The 18,821-nt window shown below is 41.2% G+C and overlaps 1 protein-coding gene across 6 annotated transcripts in view; it reads left to right on the top strand.

Annotated features, from left to right (window-relative positions):
• Nucleotides 1-18,821, top strand: part of sema5ba (sema domain, seven thrombospondin repeats (type 1 and type 1-like), transmembrane domain (TM) and short cytoplasmic domain, (semaphorin) 5Ba) — a 174,898-nt gene that overhangs the window by 27,794 nt on the left and 128,283 nt on the right. For 5 of the 6 annotated variants that reach the window (XR_003216718.1, XM_025903719.1, XM_025903720.1 and 2 more), the window contains exon 2: nucleotides 6,972-7,038. The exons of the other annotated variant lie outside the window; for it this stretch is intronic. The gene's annotated coding sequence lies outside the window, so the exon portion shown is untranslated. The remainder of the gene's footprint in view (nucleotides 1-6,971; nucleotides 7,039-18,821) is intronic. 6 annotated transcript variants of the gene reach the window in all.

The following is an 18,821-nucleotide window of genomic DNA, read 5'->3' as shown; positions in this document are numbered from 1 at the left end:
AGCAGCTTCTGTAAAGCGCTTCTCAAAAGAGGAAAATGAGGCAAAATACTTGGTTTTGGGGGTAATTCTAACAGAATGTCACAGCGGGTGATGATATGCTGCAAGAGAAATTCGACAGAGGATGCCATCGCAGTCGATCACACCAAAAGCGAAATATGATGATGGGAATATGCAAATGTGGTTGTAGGGCTGTCACAATATATTACGTCTAATATCTGATTATCATGGCCCAAGGAGGTCATGGAGAAGCAGCACTCCATCAGCCATGCACGACATTCTCGTCTTTGCATCTTTGTGCAGAAGGAATCGTGCGGCAGCAGGATAATGAGCCCAAACTCACCTCACCAAAAAACTACTTAAAGACCAAAGAAAACCGAGGAGCGCTGATTGTCACCTGACCTCAGCCCGATTGAATATTTATGGAGGAACTTGAAGACTGAGAAGGGCCAGCTTGAGAGCTTACTGTCATTAAAGGGGTTACGTAAAAACGCTAAGATATTTATGCCTCCCCCCTCCTCCTCAAATTGTTAGGCTGACATCATGCAACCAGCGCAAAATAGAGAGATCTTCACGAGTAAGCCGTGGACTCGGTTGTATGGACGGGAAAACATGCAAATTATATTCAAATAGAGACAAGTAGATTTTTAAAAAACATAAAGAAAAAGACAGAAATCCGATTTAAAAAATTGCTGCTTTAAAAAATGCTGCTACGGTTAAACTGATCCCATATGAGTGACCATTAGAATTATTACAGCAGTCTAAAATGATGGCATCAATTTACAGGATTAGTGGAAGTCCTGTCAACAAAGCAAATGCATGTAAGTGTAAATGTTCCCCTGTTAGCAGCTACTATTTAACTGGCTTTAACTTGAGACTACAAGCTTGTTAGCCCAGGGTCTCCTCTTTATGTAACCTTCAACCTAAGTTGAATGGCCATTATTAAAGCAGATTAATCACCTTTCGAAACCTGTGGAAATACTATCATTAGCTGCATTTAGTTGAGCTGGTGAGCCATACACAATGGCAGGAGCTGCCATAGATAAATCATAAATACAGCTGTAGATGTTAACTGCAACAGCGAGCATGTCAAAGTGATGGAAAGGGGAAGATTTTGGGGTAAATTTTTAAAGGGATTTAAAAAATAAATAATAAAATTGTAGCAGTAATAATGTCACCTTCTCTCTCTTTTTTTTAATGATGAAAGCTTATTGCAGAGACATCATTAACATTCAGTGTTTGGACTCTGCGGCAGAAGAGCACTCTGCACGTGGTGATGTCACATCTCTGAGGATTGTTGAATTTAAATAGCATAGTTAGCTCCCCATCATTTCTCTAAGCCGTTTGGTCAGCTGTGCAGCTTTAAAACTAACACTGATGTATTAGCAGCCCAAGGCGTCTTTAATGGAGGTGCCACTTAATTACTACAGAGACCCACTTGAGCTTAGTGAGCAATCAGAAACACATACGCATTGCTCAAAATCTGAAATTGCTTTTTCACCGAGACGTCGAGTGCAGGAACACATTTTTACATGCAAGTGCATACACGGCACGGAGGCTTGGATCAGGACGGCCACCCTTAGTTTTATTCCCCCCTCTGGTCTTTACATTTAGTCCTCAATTCATTTGCCGCTGTAACCTTTTGTCGCCACTCTCGCGGTAACGGAGGCAACCTCTCTGCTCACCTAGCGCCGTTGTCTCTGAGAGCAGGGAGGGTGAGGTCAGAGGTTAAGACGTATATAAACAGGTGTCAGGTGCGATGATGGAAAGCCGAGGATATGTGAAACTGGGCTGGAAACTCAGCCAGCGAGCTGCGAGGACACAGGAGGACGGTGCATAATAACAAGGGTAATAGATGACTTTGCCCGTCAGTGTGATGCCATGGTTTCAGGTTGTGCAAATTAAACCGTCTTGTATGTAAGGCTCGACCTTTCGGATAGCAGCTCTGTGTGCGTGTGTGTGCGTGTGTGTGTGTGTGTGTGTGTGTGTGTGTTCTGGTTCCCAGTCTCTTGGATGTGGTAGATTATTGAGCCAGCCTTACTGCCCCCGTCTCCCTTCCTTCTCTCGTTCTCTTCCCTCCGTGTCCTGTTGATTAGGTTTATTATTTTCTTTACATATAAAAATTTATTCATTTTGTGTTTATTTTTCACTTTTAGTTTAGTTATTAGTGGGAAAGGTTCCTACATGTTGTTCTGATAGTTAAAACCTCTGAGACAAATCAGTCATTTACTTCTCACAATTAAGTAATTAAGCCTTGTTTTTGGAAATTCCATTAATTTTAATACAAAGAAGAGAAGACATACACTCACTGGACACTTTATTAGGTACACTTTGCTACTACTGGGTTTGTAACCTCACTGTAAAGAACCCTGTTTATGATCATTTGAGCTTTGTAGTTCTTTGACTTACTGCTTCCTTCCTATCAGCTCAAAGCAGTCTGGCCATTGTCTTATGACCTCTGGCATCAACAAGGCATTTTCACCCAGAGAAACAGAGATAGAGATGGTTGTGTGGGACAAATCGAAGTAGATCAACAGTTTCTGAGATGCTTAGAGCAGCCTGTCCGGCACCAGCAAGCACACAGTCATTTAAATCACCTTTCTTCCCCATTCTGATGCTTGGTTATCCTCACCACATCTATGTAAATGCCTACCATGCTGCCATGTGATTGGCTGATTATATATTTCAGTTAAAGTTAAAGGTTGCTTCCTTTTTGCTCTGTTATGTGAATAGGCAGACAATACCAGTGTATTTCAACCAGTCTGTTAGCTGATAACCACATTAGTGTGAAGTTTAGTGACACACAGCTGAAGTAATGCTTTTGAAAAATGTGCATTTTTTCCCACACAGCTAATCATAATTGAAGCACGCCATCCTGCTGTGTTGACACATTATTGTTTACTGATGTAAACAAAGCAAGCCAAGCAAACCCAAACAGCATATAACACTCTAACTAAATTGCAATCTATTGTTTGTCTCTGTGTGAGGTCAGGTTAAAACAATCTGTTTAAACTTTTGTTACCAAAATGAACATTTTGCCTTTAAAATCATATTTAAAAAAAATATTTTCATGAACTGGCAAGGTTTTTGGCTCCTGCCTTGCCCACGAGCACTGCTGCAGCCTGAGTCACCCTGGGAATGCCAGTTGCACGCCACCTCTGCTTGTTTTGTGCTGTCAGAATAGCACGCACTTCGGTTAGAGAGCAGCAGCGAAATGACATGACTCACAAAAGTCACCGACGCTCAGTTAATTATGCGAGATTCATGATCTTTTGAGCACACAGCCAGCGACTGAACAACACGCCAATTTGCATATTTTTCTTGAAATTTTCAACACTTCACAGAAGCATAACTAATGTGACAGAACTCTAACTGAAGGCTGCACTTGAGTGTGCACGATCAGCTGTTAAAAACTGAGACACAGCGCTGCCGGGAGATCGATTAGATTAGTCGACACGTATAGATCAAACGCTTCGCTACCTGCTTCGTCGCTCACAAACATTACAACAAACTTTAAGTCAGTTTGAATTAAAAAAAAAATTAAAGGTCTGGTGTCAGTTTTCAAACCATTTTTAGGGGGAAAAAAGTTGCAAGTTTGGTAAAAAGCACGTTAATTGGTGGTAACGTCTAAAGATATGACAGTGGCTTTAAAGGTTTCCATGATTGTATAACAGAGTAATGAGAGCTTTTGAAGTGCCACTTTTCCCAGCTCATATCACGTAGTGTGTCCTCGATGCAGTAACTGCTAGGATCTGCTGTGTTTGATTTGAACTTCATAAAAAAAAAAAAGTTTGTTTAGCAACAGCAACCTAGTGATCTCAACTGGAAAGCTGCAGGCAGTAATTTGCTCCTAATTAGACACGTTTCCTTTAGTGCCTAAAGGGTGAATGTTGAACTGCACAAGTACAATGTGTGAATAAGTGTTTGTGCTCCTGTGCATTTCTGTGTGAGATAAACATCGGGAGTTGTTGAGCCGTGAACTCCTGCCGCTCTGTAACTTGCCTCTTCACCCGCTTCCCGCTAAGTCTTCATTAAACTGCCTGATTCAGTTACCAGTAACTGGAGCTTAATTAGGAGAATTTGATTTTCGCTGCTGGATCTCGTGGAGAATGTTGATAATCACTTCTCATGGACAGAAAATGAGTGAGATTCTCTGCGGTGGGCTGCAAAAGTTTCAGCAGACTTGCAAAAAAAATAAATAAATAAAAGTTCCAGGTTGGAGACTGTGCCTCCAGTCTGCTTTGATTCATGCTGTTTTTGAAAGCTTTACCAGTTCATCACATAAGTTCACAGGATGACCACCAAGAAGAAAGAGGACTTTCAAGGATTCAAAATAAGATGGACAGCATCTGTTGTAATTGCTCTGTATATGTCTGTGTGTGTTTGTGCTGTATGTGCGGGTGAGTGAGGGGTAAAAACTCAAAAGCTCGTCTTTGACGTGTATTTTCAGTTCTGAAACATCTAAACATTAGAGGTGAGCGGATCGATCTAAACATCCATAGTGTCGATACCAACTCTGGTATTGGTATCAGGCTGATACTAGTGTGCTAGGATTGATACTTTGTTTCTATCCCCTAAGTTCAGCACTAGCAGCACTGAACTGTGTTAAATAACTTTTTGCAAATGAAAAACTATTGCTCAAACATGCACTATGAAAAATGTCTGAACCTTTGTGTGTTGACTATCATCTTTATTTTGATTTATAGCCTAGAGCACATCTAAACAGCCGATCTGACCCACAGTGATTTAGAGGAAGGCACATTTACCTTCCAGGTCTCCAACAAACACAGATTCAGACTGCATGAAAAACTGAACGGTGTGTTTTGTTGTGTTAACTCATTATTGTGGAAAGTAAAAATTGCGGTGATTTAGTGGTCATTAAAATGTGCAAATTGATGATGATTCAGCTCATAAATCATCACACTGTGCTCTGCACTGTATAAGCTGCCTTTATAGGTTAAAAGTATCGGTATTAATATCAGCAATACTGGCCCTGTATTCACTTGGCATTGAATATATACCAAAATTTGCAGTATTGCGCAGTATTACTAAAAATACTTTCACGACTCCATCCATTAATTTTCCTCTGCTCAGACAATTCAGGGTCCGAGCTGCCATAGGCTGAGAGCTTTCCAGGGTACAACCTGGAAAGGTCGCCAATCTGATGTAGGGCTAACACCGATAGACAATCATTCACACTCACATTCACATCTATGGGTAGTTTAGAATCACCAGTTAATCTTACCCCACTAACTGTATGTCTTTGGACTTTGGGGAGGCAGCAGCCCTAACCACCACGCTGTCCTGCTTCTGCACTCATTTTTATTATAATAAATTTCCTGAATTGCTGCTGGTAGATATCTCATGCATTTCAGTGTACATTTAATCCAGTAGTGATAATAAGAAAATGTGATGTTTGCGATTTTTCAGTTTGTGACGAGTCTCTCTGCATCTCTCTGTGTGTTCTGTCAAAACATTTCAGAACAAAAGAAAAAAAAAAAACTGTGCCATTTTCATCCAAACCTGTTGCAATTTTTCAGTCAGGTTTTCTGCCGGAGAGTGACATCTTTATCATATCAACAAAACTCTTGTTGCTGCTTTTTTTTTCACCTGATCTGCAGAAACACCTCACCGAGCACCACGATCGGTGAATCTGAAGTGTCCCACGCTAAGATGAAGGTCTGGAGCCAAACGTCGGCCCTGATGTTACCTATTGTTATCTGTCTTGCTTAAATCTCTGCTTTGCTGCTTGATTTGCACCGTGCCCAGTGTCACATTCATGCCACTTGTGGTCAATAAAGCCATACTGAATCTGAGCAGGGTCGTGCAATCCCAGACCCTGTCTGCACGACTTTCTTGTGTAGATGCGGGACATTGAAGTGTGTGTGTGTGTGTGTGAGAAAGTGAATAAGACTTTAGGTCACAGACTAAGCAGTTTATGAGAATTCTTCCTCCTCACTTGTTGCAGTGAATAAAGCCTGATCCCACACTGACAGTGGAGATTATGGGGAGTTTTTTTGTGTGTGAGCGGACACTTCCTGCTGCTCAGCCCTAAATTCTCGGCTTAGCTCCATGGAAAATCCTCTTTACTGTATTTTTCTACCTGTCTTTCTCAGTCTTAAGTGTCTCAGCATCAAGCTGGAGAATATGGTAGAGGAACTGGGTGCTTAATTAGCTGACTAAGAGTTTGATATGCGCTTAATATTTATTATTACTATAAAATAAAGCCTTTTATTCTTTGCTTCCAACCTAAATGCCCTTTTAGTTAATTTCTGCATTTATGTAATAACATCCTATAAGATCTACAGCTATTAAGGCATCAACAGTGAACTTTATCATTCCTCTTTGATTCATTTTTGCTCCTCTGTGTTGAAGTGAAAGAAACAGCAGCCATATCACGGCAGCTGACGACACAAGAGGGATCGCGAGTCTGAGCTGCTCCTTCAGGTTGCCTTAGAAACCAAACCAGGGCTATTTGTTCCAATTTGCTCTGTGGCACTGAGATCAAAAAGCTTGGAACCAAATGTGCTCTCTGTATATTAGCATCTGTGTTTGGTTCGACACAGTTTAGGCGTCTGTGTGCCGCATTTACATCTGTGTGTTCGTTTACAGTTGAGCCACATATTGGTTGTGTTGTCTGTGCGAGTCAAGTCAGGTTTAGGCCTTAATGTGCTTGAACTATACTGAACTTGGTGGTTTGTTATTGTCCAGTTAGGCCTTCGTTTGTTACAAAGGCTTCTCGCAGGTCCCTCTTTCCCTTCAGCCCCCCCTGCCCCCCAAACCCCATTAAGGTTGGGGTTTAAAAAGCCGTTCCCGCTCCGCCTTCTCTCCTTCATTGAAAAGTTGGCGGTTTGTTTACGAGACCGCCAGCACTTCTTTGTGGTTCTGCGCTCTGCTTATGAGAAGGAGGCGAGTAGCTAGTGAAACACTCACCCCTCCCCCTTCCTTCTCTGTCTCCTTTCCCCTTCTAACAGAATCAATTTGAAAAGGACAGACGGCCCTCACAGCTCCCCATGCCTACACCCCAGTGATGCTTAGCTGGTGAGTACACTTTAATCTTTTTCATTTGGAGCCTCCGTGTCATTTTCATGCACTACTTTGATTGGTTTCTATATCCTTCTCTGAATTGCTGCTATGCATTGGTGCAGCAATTTAGTTGACTCTTTTTTTCTTTTATCCTCAATTTTTTCCTGGCAAACAACAAAATTTCTCTCTGGTCTTGTGGATGAAGGATAGCAATTACTCTTTTCCTCTCATTCTAACTTTATTTAAATGTCTTCCACTCCCCCCCCCAACACCAAAAAGAAGTTTCGCTGGCCTTTGTAGTAAAAGTAAGGCAGTCTTTTTTGGTGAAAGTCCTTTATTCTGACTGACTGAAGTGATTTGAAAGGCAGCGGGGAGAGTATTGCAGTAGAGGCGGAAGAGCGGAGGATAAGCAGAAGTGGTGGGGGCAGGTATGGGTGGAGGGGTTTCATGCAGGCTGCTAACGGTCAAGGTTTACCTTTCTACCTCTCTTTGGCCCTCTATTTCTATCCATCACGTTCAACCAGTCAAACTATAATGCACAAGCCACGCATCAATTATTCACAACTCGAATTGTTGTATTTAAAAATGAGTTAAAAACAGCACAATTCCAACAAAAAATAAAGACAAGGATAAAATAAGGAATAAGAAGTGACTGTCAAAGTGATGCTGGATAGTCAAAAGTACTTTTTTCCATGTGAAAGCGAAGCGCTCCGGTCGTCGACAGCCTTGTGCCTAATTGACACAGCACAGTGAAATTATTATACAGGTGACATGAGTGCATAATCATCTTATGAAATCACCTTCACCAGAGCAGGCTGGGGCCATTCTCAGAGCTTTTACATGCTGTTTTTAATTCAGCTGTAGCAACAGCAAGAAAGTTGGGTCATTATTCCATCCATCAACACCTGACGCTTGAAAGTTTATCTTATGTAACGTTTTAAGATATTTCTACGGTGGGCCGGAGAGTTGCTGTTACGGTTTGGAGGAGGACTCAAGCGCAGGACTCCTGTTCTGATGCTCACAAGAAGGGTTTATTTACAATGCACCAGGTGTATATACAAGAATGTGCGGGGGGGTGCTATATACAGCTGAGTGAGGGGAGAAGGGGTCGCCAGGGAAGTCCAGGGGAAAGCACGCGTTCTTCAGAATATCCACTCACACGATCACAGGCTCACACTCCGACACTGCCACACGGGAATCACACGGGGGGGAAATCCAGGGAGCTCTGTAGACAGGGAGACAGGGTTGAGTACGACGCACACACAGGAAAACACTCTTAACTAACTTGCTGTAGCTTGGCTTCACTAACGCGTGGCAGACAACGATCCAGCGATGAACAGCAGTCACCTCCTGGCTTAAGTGCTGATCACCTTAACGAGACCCAGGTGTCTCATCTCCCGAGGGCGTGGGCCGAGGGCGTGAACCCACAGTGAGTTCCGCCCCGGCGAGAGAGAAGAGGAGAGAGAGAGGAAGAGAGGCTGATCAGCGTGCAGCTGATCCGCCTGGCCGTGACAGTTGCAACGTCACCAGCAAATAGACAGACCCTGCAAAAGCACACAAAAGGCAACGGAAGTAGGAAAAACCTCAGAAAATACAACGGAAGTGTTTTGTTTTTGTTTGTTTTTTTGCATACAGAAACTGAAACACGAATGATTGAGAGAAAACAAAGTGGAGATTCATCAGTGTTGTGAGGGAGAAAAATATGCAGTCAGTGTGTATTTTAATCACATGAGTCATGAACTTATATATTTGCTGTTAGCTGTTTACTGTTAGCTTGTCACTTCTGGAGCTGTTCCTTCATGTTCTCGTCTCCCCCAAAAACACTTCTGTTGTGTTTTGTGTGAAGTGGTTTCTCTTCAAAAAGATGTTTCCTGGTGTTTTCTTAAGTTGCTGTGCATTTAAACTGTCAGGGCCAGATTTAATCATCCTAAACTACTAAAGCCAAACCATGTCAGTAAGGCCCGTCACCATATTAGGTTTAGACATTAACCCCTATGATTGGATGCGTTGTGGCGAAAATTAAGTAAAATGTTGGTTTTCTACTTGGAAAAATGAATTATACTGTTAAAAAAAAAAGAGTGAAGGGAAGTGTAGTGCAGTTTTTTTGCAGTTATAGAAAGTAGTCTGTCCATAATTGCACAAAAATGTACACAAAGTACAACAGTTTTTTTCTAAATGTGTTATTAACATTTTTAAATCTCATAGCTATGTTGGCGAGTACAGTTGGAATGTGACTGTCCACTGAGGGAAGTTATCCAGATTACAAAAAAACTGAATAGTAGGCAAGCCCGTTTGAAGCTGAGTTTTTAATATATGCAAGCTCTCTTGGAGTTCACCAACCTGAGCATGTGCTAATGAACACAGGTGGTGAGAAAACTTTTGGCCTACATGCTTTAAACACAATGGCATGCAGAGTGAGCTCAAACTTTCATTTCACTTGTCTCAAATACCTTCACACACACACAAACACACATATTCACTGAAGCTGAACATAAGCCAGAGTGACATACAAGTGTTTTAGAAGGTCTTTTAGTCATTTATCAAATCTGTGGAAATGTGGAGGAGAGCAAAGTGAAGGAAAAAAAATCAAATAAAAATCTATCCCTATTGGTTTTTTTGGTCTGGATATCATATTCTTTGCTGTCCCAGTGCTCATTCAGCTATGTAAACTAGATCCTATTGTTACGTAAACGGCTCAAAAAAGTGCCTCCCATTACAGAAAGTAAAACTGAGGAGCTAAAAGTCAAACGTTTGGCATCCCCTCGGAGAAAATGACCTTGTTTACTGAGCGACTGAGCAAAAAAGTTGTACTCCTAGAATCAGAATTTATGCATCATTGATTTTTTATTTTATTCTCATAAAATATATAATAGGGTTATTTTTAATGTAGGAACTTTATTGACTTAACCTTGACTCAACTGGACCTATAGTATATATTTAAGCACTTTTCATTGCATTGCAAATCTAACCTTGCGTATTTGTTCACACTGCACGGAGTATTTAAATAACTCTAATCTGATCCAAATTACTGAAATATGAAGGCTGTTTGGATACTTTTTATTAAAACGTAAGCAAGTGATGCCACTCAAATTTTGATTTCTGTGGCTTTATTCAGTCTCAAGTGTATCTATCATCTTGGTTTCGGTTTCAAGCCCTTTTTATCTTCTGCCCGATTTCTCCTAAAATTAGTAGAGACTGCTCTTGCTCCAATCTCAACCACTTCTTTCTCTGTATTTAATATCCCTGAAGGCCATCCCTGGAATTTGCTTATTTTCTATTGCTCCACTCCCCTTGCTCAGCACATGCATTCAGCTCACTTTCTCTGTTCAATTCAATTTGTGGCCTAAATATCTCCCCCTAATATGTGTCATTGGAGTAGAGTAGCAGTGCTCCCTCTCTGGCTGCTTTGAAGAAGCTCCACCGCGTTTGTCTTGGTTCTCTCTGCCCCTCTGGGAGGAGATCAGGGGCTCCAATCGTGGTTGGCATGTTGTCTCCTCCAGCCCCACTGTTGTTTGCTGATATTTAGTTCAGGATAACAATAAGCCGGAAGAAAACAAGCTCCTTTCAGGCCAATAAGAGATGGAAGGGCTGGACTGAGAGGGAGAGAGAGGCCTAGAAAAAAAATTGGGGGTGGAAAGACATGGGTCTCATCCCTGGATGGGGATGCTCTTTAAAGTAGTCTGTTTGTGGCCCCCAGGGCCGAATTAAGGGAGCGTCATTATCCCTGGCAAATTACCACGCTGCCTTTGTGGTCCAGCCATGGTACATTAGGGTGCCTTAAAACGTGGCTGAGCTGTGCCTATTCAGTTTGCGAAAGTGGGGCCAATGGCAGATCCTTGGCCTGACTCACAGAGGAGGCATTCACGCCATATCGGGGGGATGGTGACAGCAATGATGGTGATGGAGAGGTTCTCTTGAGATGAGTAAAAAATCTCTCGGGCCAAGGCTGATGTGTGATCTTAAATCACGTGCCAGCTGATGATGTAATCATTTGGCTTCATCGAGGGTTTGAGCTGCCGTGCAAATCCGGGCCCTGACAGAGACATTCCTGAAGATTTCCACGCCAGTAGCAGAAATTAAATTAGATCCAGTCTTTTAGTGGAATAATAATAATTATAATGATAATATGTTTTGTTTTGGGTTTTTTGCTGTCAGATTAAGATAAACTTTCATATTCCTGCTTTATTATTATTATTATTTCTTTATAATAAAATAATTTTTTGTCAGGATTTGATTAAATATTAATCAGCCTTTGACCTTTTTTCCGCTAAATTTCAGTAGTTAGCTTAAAAATATGAGGGTTGTGGTTTTGCTTTAAGGTTTACAGTTATCAACAAGTACAAAGAAGAAGAAATGGCTGTGGATGTTTTACTTGGTCAGTGCTTTCATGTTTCAAGAGGCAGTTAAGATAACTGGAAAAATTCCGGTGTCTTGTATCCAACACTGAAAGTGAGCAGGAGGGGCTGATCTCAGAAGAAATGTCAGATCCTTTGAGCCTGTGTGAAGGATTTCAGTAGTTGCAGAGTGTCTGCAACAAATAAATGTCTCTGAGTTCTGTATGGCATCCACTACAAGCTGTGAAGGAAGCTGGTTTTTTTCTACACACACACACACACACACACACACACACACACACACACACACACACACACACACTTTTTGCAGATTTTTTTAGCCTTTACTGCAACAGGACAGTGAAGAGAAGACAGGAAAGCTTGGTGTCACGGAGTAAATAGCCACAGATTTGGTGGATTTTAACCCGGGCCTCTGCATTAGCCTTACTGCATATTGGGTCACCTGCTCAGCCCAGTGAGCTAAATCGGCACCCGGCAAGCTTTGTTTTAAACATTTGCAGGTAGCTCACGCTCAGCGAACGTTGATCCTGTGGGTCTGAAACAGTTAAATTAAGTTTTCATCCGATGCCAGGTAAAGTCAGGGTGCTCCATGAGCTATTATGTCAAACTCTTCAAAGAAAACTAAATAAGAGCACTGCTGAAGGCGCCGTAAAAGTTCTAGTGTGTGAAATATTTGTTCTTGGCACTTTGCCTTTATTTATCATCCAATCAACTGGAAGCTTTACCGCAGCGATTGATGTCTCCCTCATTTTATTTTTCTTACCACGATAGGTGGGAGATTTCATTACTTTCCAACATTGTTTCCGGGTTTTATGAACTCAATCCCTCCGCTGAAGTAGATGAAGAAAGGGGGGAGGGCTTTTGTCCAGGGGCCGTGGCAGAAAACCCTGTAAATCCTGTGCTGATCTTTGGATCATTAAGCTGTGAGCCCTCAGTCCTTTGGTTCTTTATCACCAGGCCTGGATCCCAGGCCATAATAGAGGCTAACTGGCTAATGATTAGCTGTCTACTGCAGCTACTTGAAAGCTGACTGCTGCTGCTGCCAATCTGAATGAGAGGAGGTTTTAAAAACATATAAATCCTTAAATGTGTTTCTCTTTTTTTCCCCTCTCAAACCTTCTCTCTCATGATCTGGAACTATTCAGTTCTTTTACAAAGCTTATTGTGGAATGATGAGTGTTTTTTTTCTCCATCTTCATTTTGTATGAAAAGCCATGTTGACTTAAGCTATTGTTGATTTGCATATTTTAAGCCGCTTGCTCGTGTAACTACTTTACAATAGGTGTTGGAATGGCTTGTGTACATGCTTGTTAATTTGACAAACAGCATTACCTTCTCTCCGTACTGCCTCTGAAGTAATCGCCTTGTCTCTAAACAAGCTCCATGGAGCTGAAAGGAAGGGGATGGAGTCTGAGAGGCAGTGTTTTGGATAACAATCACTTTGTCTTCCTCCTATCAAAAATCCTTGATTACTTGATTATTCAGGAACCATGCAGGCATATGAATATGAAACTTCTCACCCTTTGAAGCAAACATAAGAAACAGCTGGGATGAAATCTTCTTCATTTAAAACGTTGCCTGCGAATTAACTAGTTTGGAAGAGCGATCTGGAAGACGGCGCTACTGCGTCACTAATTGACAGATTCACAGTGTTTACATCGTTTCGTGCTCCGTGATTGGGAAAAAAAGGTTAATACACAATGGTTTTCCTTCAAGAATTCAAGTGTGTTAATAAAGCTTGTTATTTAAGTTCTTTATTCATCCTTTATCTGTGTAGGTTTCTTTCTTGAGCGACGTTTAAATCACGGACAGGGCCCTATTTTGTTACAAAAAGCTCAAGGTTGTGAGAAAAAGAGGGATTCTGAATGAGTTTTGTTTTTCTACAAACATAGATGTAAATCGGTACATTGTGGGTGGTATGAGGAATGGGAATGTGTTCCATCGGATTAGATGCCAAACATGTGGAGACAAGAAGGCAGAGAATGAGAGAGGCTGGTTAGGTCTTCTGCTTATATACTTGAGGGTCATCAGCCTCTGATGATAAGCTGCTGGCTAAGATGGGGATTATGCTCAGGACATGCTGAGGACAAGGATGTGGACAGCTGCAGGAAAAAAAAAAGGTAGTTTTTCCTTTTGTACATCTTTGAAGTATGAGTCCACCTCAGGAGCATGTGCATAGGTGGTGCATTATGTCTCCTTGGAGTCGCGAGGCCACAAGGCATCATCCAAGACTCTAGCAAACTGTGGAAACCACAGCATGCCTGAACAGCATTTCTTATAGTTAATGTAACATACAGAGTCAAACTGAGAGGAAGCTCAGCACATCTGAGGATCAGGGAAGGATTATGTGTACATATCTGCTGCATTCTGTAAGAAAGAGTCCCAAATGTTTGCTTTTCCCTGTGACTTCACTTTTACAGAGGGCGTTGACTCGATTTTTAACACAAGGGTCTAAAACACGAGAGGTGTCACATATCCCTTTAAAACAAATATGTGATTTGGACCGGACTCAGTTAGTCTGTGATGGGATTCAAATTCCAGTCTTTGGCAGTCTGACATCCAGGATGCTCATCCAGTACTCTGGCCACACACCTTTATCTCTGGGGGGCACACTGCTTCCTGCATTGGCACTAAATGTTGGCAACAAACAGAATTCCTAGGGATAGTGGTCTGGTTTGGCTGATTATAAAATGTGCCTTCTCTGTTGTTTCTGTGAGGAAGATTACCTTGCCTGTCTTTAACTCGCTCTTACTTTTACCCAGAGAAAACACAGGCTGTTGAAGGCAATCAAACAGTACATTTCTTCTATATAAGTTGTGATGTTAACCTTAACTTGTATATGAGCCCGTAACCACGTAACACACAGCTATAAATCCAGCTTTAGTGTGTTAACACATCTGAAATCCTATTAGAAACCCTTGATTTATTTTGGGCTAAATCAGCCTCACCTAAATCAGACCACAAGTAGAACTTAACTCTCTCCTCTGTTAGATTTTTTTATAACCACCACTTTCACTCTCCACAACCTGTGGAGCAAACTTGCTGTCTGCTTTTTAGTCATTCAGTAAGGATTAGTGGCACTGTGTGTTTTCTAATTATAGAGCTGGACTGTGCTCTCTCCTCCACTGAGGGGTCAAATCAAGCCCACCAGGCTCTCAGCCAGGAGCTTAGTCACAACTCTTAACCGCTACTTTCACACATTTATGCCTGTGTTTCTTAATTTGATATCTTTTTAAAATTCCAATTTTTTCTTCTTCTTTTTAAAAAAAAAAAATCACTGCATGCTCTCTTTCTCTTTTTTTGCGCCTGTCCATTTCTCTGTTTCTCCCTCTCCTGCTTGCTGAGTTCACAAGAACGACTTTTCATTTGGATAAAATAAACTCAATGAGGTAACTGTCAAAATAAATCACTTCCTATATCAAGGAGGAAACAAGTAAATGCCCGGGAGAAAGGGATAGCAATTCCCTTTTTTTTTAACCACACAATCAATCAGTTCCCCTTCACATCTTTTCACATCTTTTCATTCTTGCCGAACAATGGGTTTGATTAACCCCTCTGGGAAAGCTCATTATCCATTTCCATCACAAAGGTGTTTGTAAGGCACTTGGATTTGAAACACCTCAGCAAAAAAACATAGATAAAAGGAATATATCGAGCTTGAAAAAAAAGGCAATGATAAAAAAATGATGGCTGCCAGTTTGAGCTCATGCGTCTGGTTTAACAACTAGCCAGATGTTGCTCCTGTATTCTTGATGTCAGTAAGATGTTTTGATCGTCGTGACTGCTTTGTGTGAGTTTGCCAACTCGCTTTAAAATCTCGTCTTTTTCTCTGCCACTTTAATTAGATGAATTGAGTTGTGACAGTGGGACTTGAATTATATTATATGTATGAGTTTATTTTGATTATCAGAGTCTTTTAAGGACGTGCGGGAATTCCATTGTTGAGCCAAATCAATTTCTCTTCTTCAAGGGACACCCAGGAAATAGTTCAATCCATTTTTAATCAAAGCACCTTATTATGCTGGACTTTGGGTTCATGTCCTGTTTTCGCATCAGTTATTTGATGAAATGAAATGTGCAACCATACAGCAATTGCGAAGATAACTGCATGCCTTTTTAATTTAACTTAAAATGATTTATTTATGTAGTAAATATGTTGTGATGGGCTCGAATTCTGGATATGCTTTGATGGGCAGAGTGATATAATGCACATGCATCTGTTTATACTACATACGATCACAGTTTGAGCCATGTTCAAACTTCTTGATCCCACAGTCCCTGCATGGTGAGGACATGAGCAGACGACAAAATGTGTGGCAAGCAAATCCCTGCAGCTATGTTGTTGACAGAGTTCGAGTCGATCTCTTACCCGAAATCAGATGAGATGACTGCTATCAGCTTTGTGTCAGTGTGTCCAAAACAGAGATCGAGACAGGTTTAGCTTAACTTAGCTTAGCATAGCCTAGCTTAGCCTAGCTACAAGACTAAAAGTCAAATTGCAGCCCACTGATACCCACAGGAATAAAAATAAACATGGTGGCAGTAAGCTACACAAGCTAGCGCACTCTAAGTGATGTTCCCAAACCTGGATAAATGGAAGGGTTCCAAATAAGTCATGCGGATCCATCCACTCACCCCTTGGGAAATAAAGGAACAGGTATAAAGTTATTTGTTATTAGAGGCACAGCTACTTTGAGTGACAGGTGGGTGCCTACTATGCTGCTAGTTCTGTGCTAGGAATCACCTCAGCTAAGTCAAATTACTAAACTAGAAGTGATCTAAGTGTTGTTATCATTTGAAACAATTTCAGTGAAGTTATCTAAGAACTAATATCCTCTATACTTCAGTTTTGATGAGTGCTCATGAACTGGATAACAAATACTGTTACTCCTGGTACCCAACAGTAACAATGTTCCAGCAGCAGGTGGTTAACATAAACATATGTGATACCATATGTGGCTAAAGCTATTTTTATACACGTGATCTGTGGTTCTACCACACATCATATGACACACCCTCATGTAAATCCAATAGTAATTTGTGTGTTTAGTGAAATAATTGAAGGACAGACTGTTTTTGTGTTGACCAGTCTATTCTTTTCTTACCATCTCCCTGTCCTAGCTTACAGTAGATTGGGTAAAGGGATGGTCAACTGCAGGGATGTTCACAACAACAGCTTATTTAAAATCTCAAAATGGCCCTTTAGCCCTTATTACATTTCTCTGGACATATGGGAGAAGACCAAAACACTCTGCTCTAAATCACACAGACATATGATGAACTAACAACACCTCTGAAAGGCTCCAGCTGGCCAGTAAGCCTTTGTAGTTTCCATTAACTTACATTTGTAACTTTTGTGGGCACATTTTCACCTCTCTTCTAAGCACGCAAAGTAAACCTGTTTTTCTTTCTCACCCGTGAGCGTCTTTCAGTTGACTTTGTGTGATAATATAAGTACAAAGTGCCTTGAGGTCATCGGGATTTTATTTCAGTCCCTCTTCTTTTCTATGCCCACTTTATAAAAGGTACGTTCACTTCAAGATATCAAAGTGGGATTACTTGTAATTCTTATTCTTGTACAGGATGACCTCCTCCTTTTTGGTTGAATTAGGTGCCTTTACAGAATTAATTACTTTGAGCTTTGGGGCTGAGGAGATTTCTTCGTATTTTCAGTATCTGGGTCTTTTGTGCTCCCTCACGCCAACATGAGAGAACAGGACTGACGGAGAAGGTGTTATTAGTTCTGCTCTCTGTTAATGTGAAAATATAGAATCAAGCCTAGATGCACGTGTGAAGTCTTAAGTGAAAAGTGCCAATGTATCTGGCTAAACATCCCGCACCAAATAGTTAATGATTAGACTGGGAATTAGATCTCTGGGAATCGTACTCTTTGTGCAGCTGATTGATAGTGGCACTTGTTCACGCTGTTCATTTGAAGTTTTCGTGGATGCTCAGATTCTGGTACATGCTAAAACCCATCCACACGCATGCTTTGATGAAGATATCCACACCGCAGCCTCCAATTTACAGCTCAGCTTGATCAAACTGCTCATTTACAAAACTAATGAGAAAATGAACAAAAATTAAGGAATCATTTAGCTGTTGTATTACATGAAGACAAGAAGCCACATTTCTTTTTCTGCTGTGAGCAATTATATCACAATTACAACACAACACAGCCCCTTCGGGCGCTTGTCTGAGGGTGTTGAGCTTCCTTTTGGAGTTCTAAATGCGGCGTCGGAGGCGTGATGTGTGTCAGGGCGGGGAATAATTCTGCCAGCGATCAGTCTTGTTTTTATTTTCATCACAAAAATTTCCTGGCATATTGCCTGGGTTATGCTTCAAGAAGACCATAGCTTACAAATTGTGCCGCAAGACCGCATAGCAATTATACACAATATGAGATGTTTTTTTAATTCCAATTACATCACAATAGATTTAATTATAGCTGCGTGTCATCTTTGCAAACTGCGTCAGGCTCTATCGCCTGTCTTTTGTTTGGGAGAGGATGTTTCTTCACACTCTGGACTGTAATCAGTGTTTGAAAAGACACTACGATATGGGAACCAAGCGCTGGCACTGTTTAGGAGATGAAATGGAACAAATGATCCGCTGCAGCTTTTTCTGTTCATCTGTGATTCCAACATGTAACTGTCTCAGAAGAATAAGAACCATTTGCATGTAGCGATCTTTTAAAACGCAGATGAGCTTTTTGTAAAGATCTCGCCCAGGTTGACGTCTCTTTCGGAGCTCTTGAATTCATCCGTGAAGTTTAGACGATTGGATGCGGCACAAAGTTTTTACTTCAGAGCCGCGCCCCTGACACTTCAAAACACTTTGCACTTGTTTGACTTCTTACGGTGTTGCTGCAATCTTAAATCCCTCTCCCTCTCCCTAACCCTTCCTCTTCCTCCTCCTTTGCTTTCTGTCCTTTTGAGAACAGCAGGATCTGACAGCCCTGAGCCGAACAGTGTGAAGTTTGTGAAATGGAAATGGCTTTGTGGTGTCTCCTAAACGCCTGACCACTTTATCTTATGTGTGTGTCTGTTCGTGTACATGTGTATATTTTTCTGTTTCTGTATGTGTGTGTGTGTCGTGCACATTTCTTTAGCTGTAGTTTCATGAGTCCAGAATGTGAAATGGACTACTTCTGAATCATTCTCCGCTGCCAGCTGGTGATCAGATTTTTCTTCCCCAGTGTGCAAATAAATAGGATCACTGCTGCAATGTGTCTGCACTGGTGGCAAATTCGTCCTCATAGAAGATTGCAGGCAACGAGCCATTGCTAAACTATACAGTTATATGTTGGTTTTTTTTAAAAACTATTATTATAGTGTTTATGTTGGACAATAAAAAAGGAAAGGACATGAAGGAAAACCCTGATTTTAGACCTATAGCCGATTGTTAAGCTCTTAAAATTCTTTAACTATGCAGAATGTGCCT

The sequence above is a fragment of the Oreochromis niloticus genome, linkage group LG16 (assembly GCF_001858045.2).
Source record: "Oreochromis niloticus isolate F11D_XX linkage group LG16, O_niloticus_UMD_NMBU, whole genome shotgun sequence".
NCBI classification, from domain to species: Eukaryota; Metazoa; Chordata; class Actinopteri; order Cichliformes; family Cichlidae; genus Oreochromis; species Oreochromis niloticus.
The sequence above is the reverse complement of the archived record's forward strand: the minus strand, read 5'-3'. Positions and strand labels throughout refer to the sequence as shown.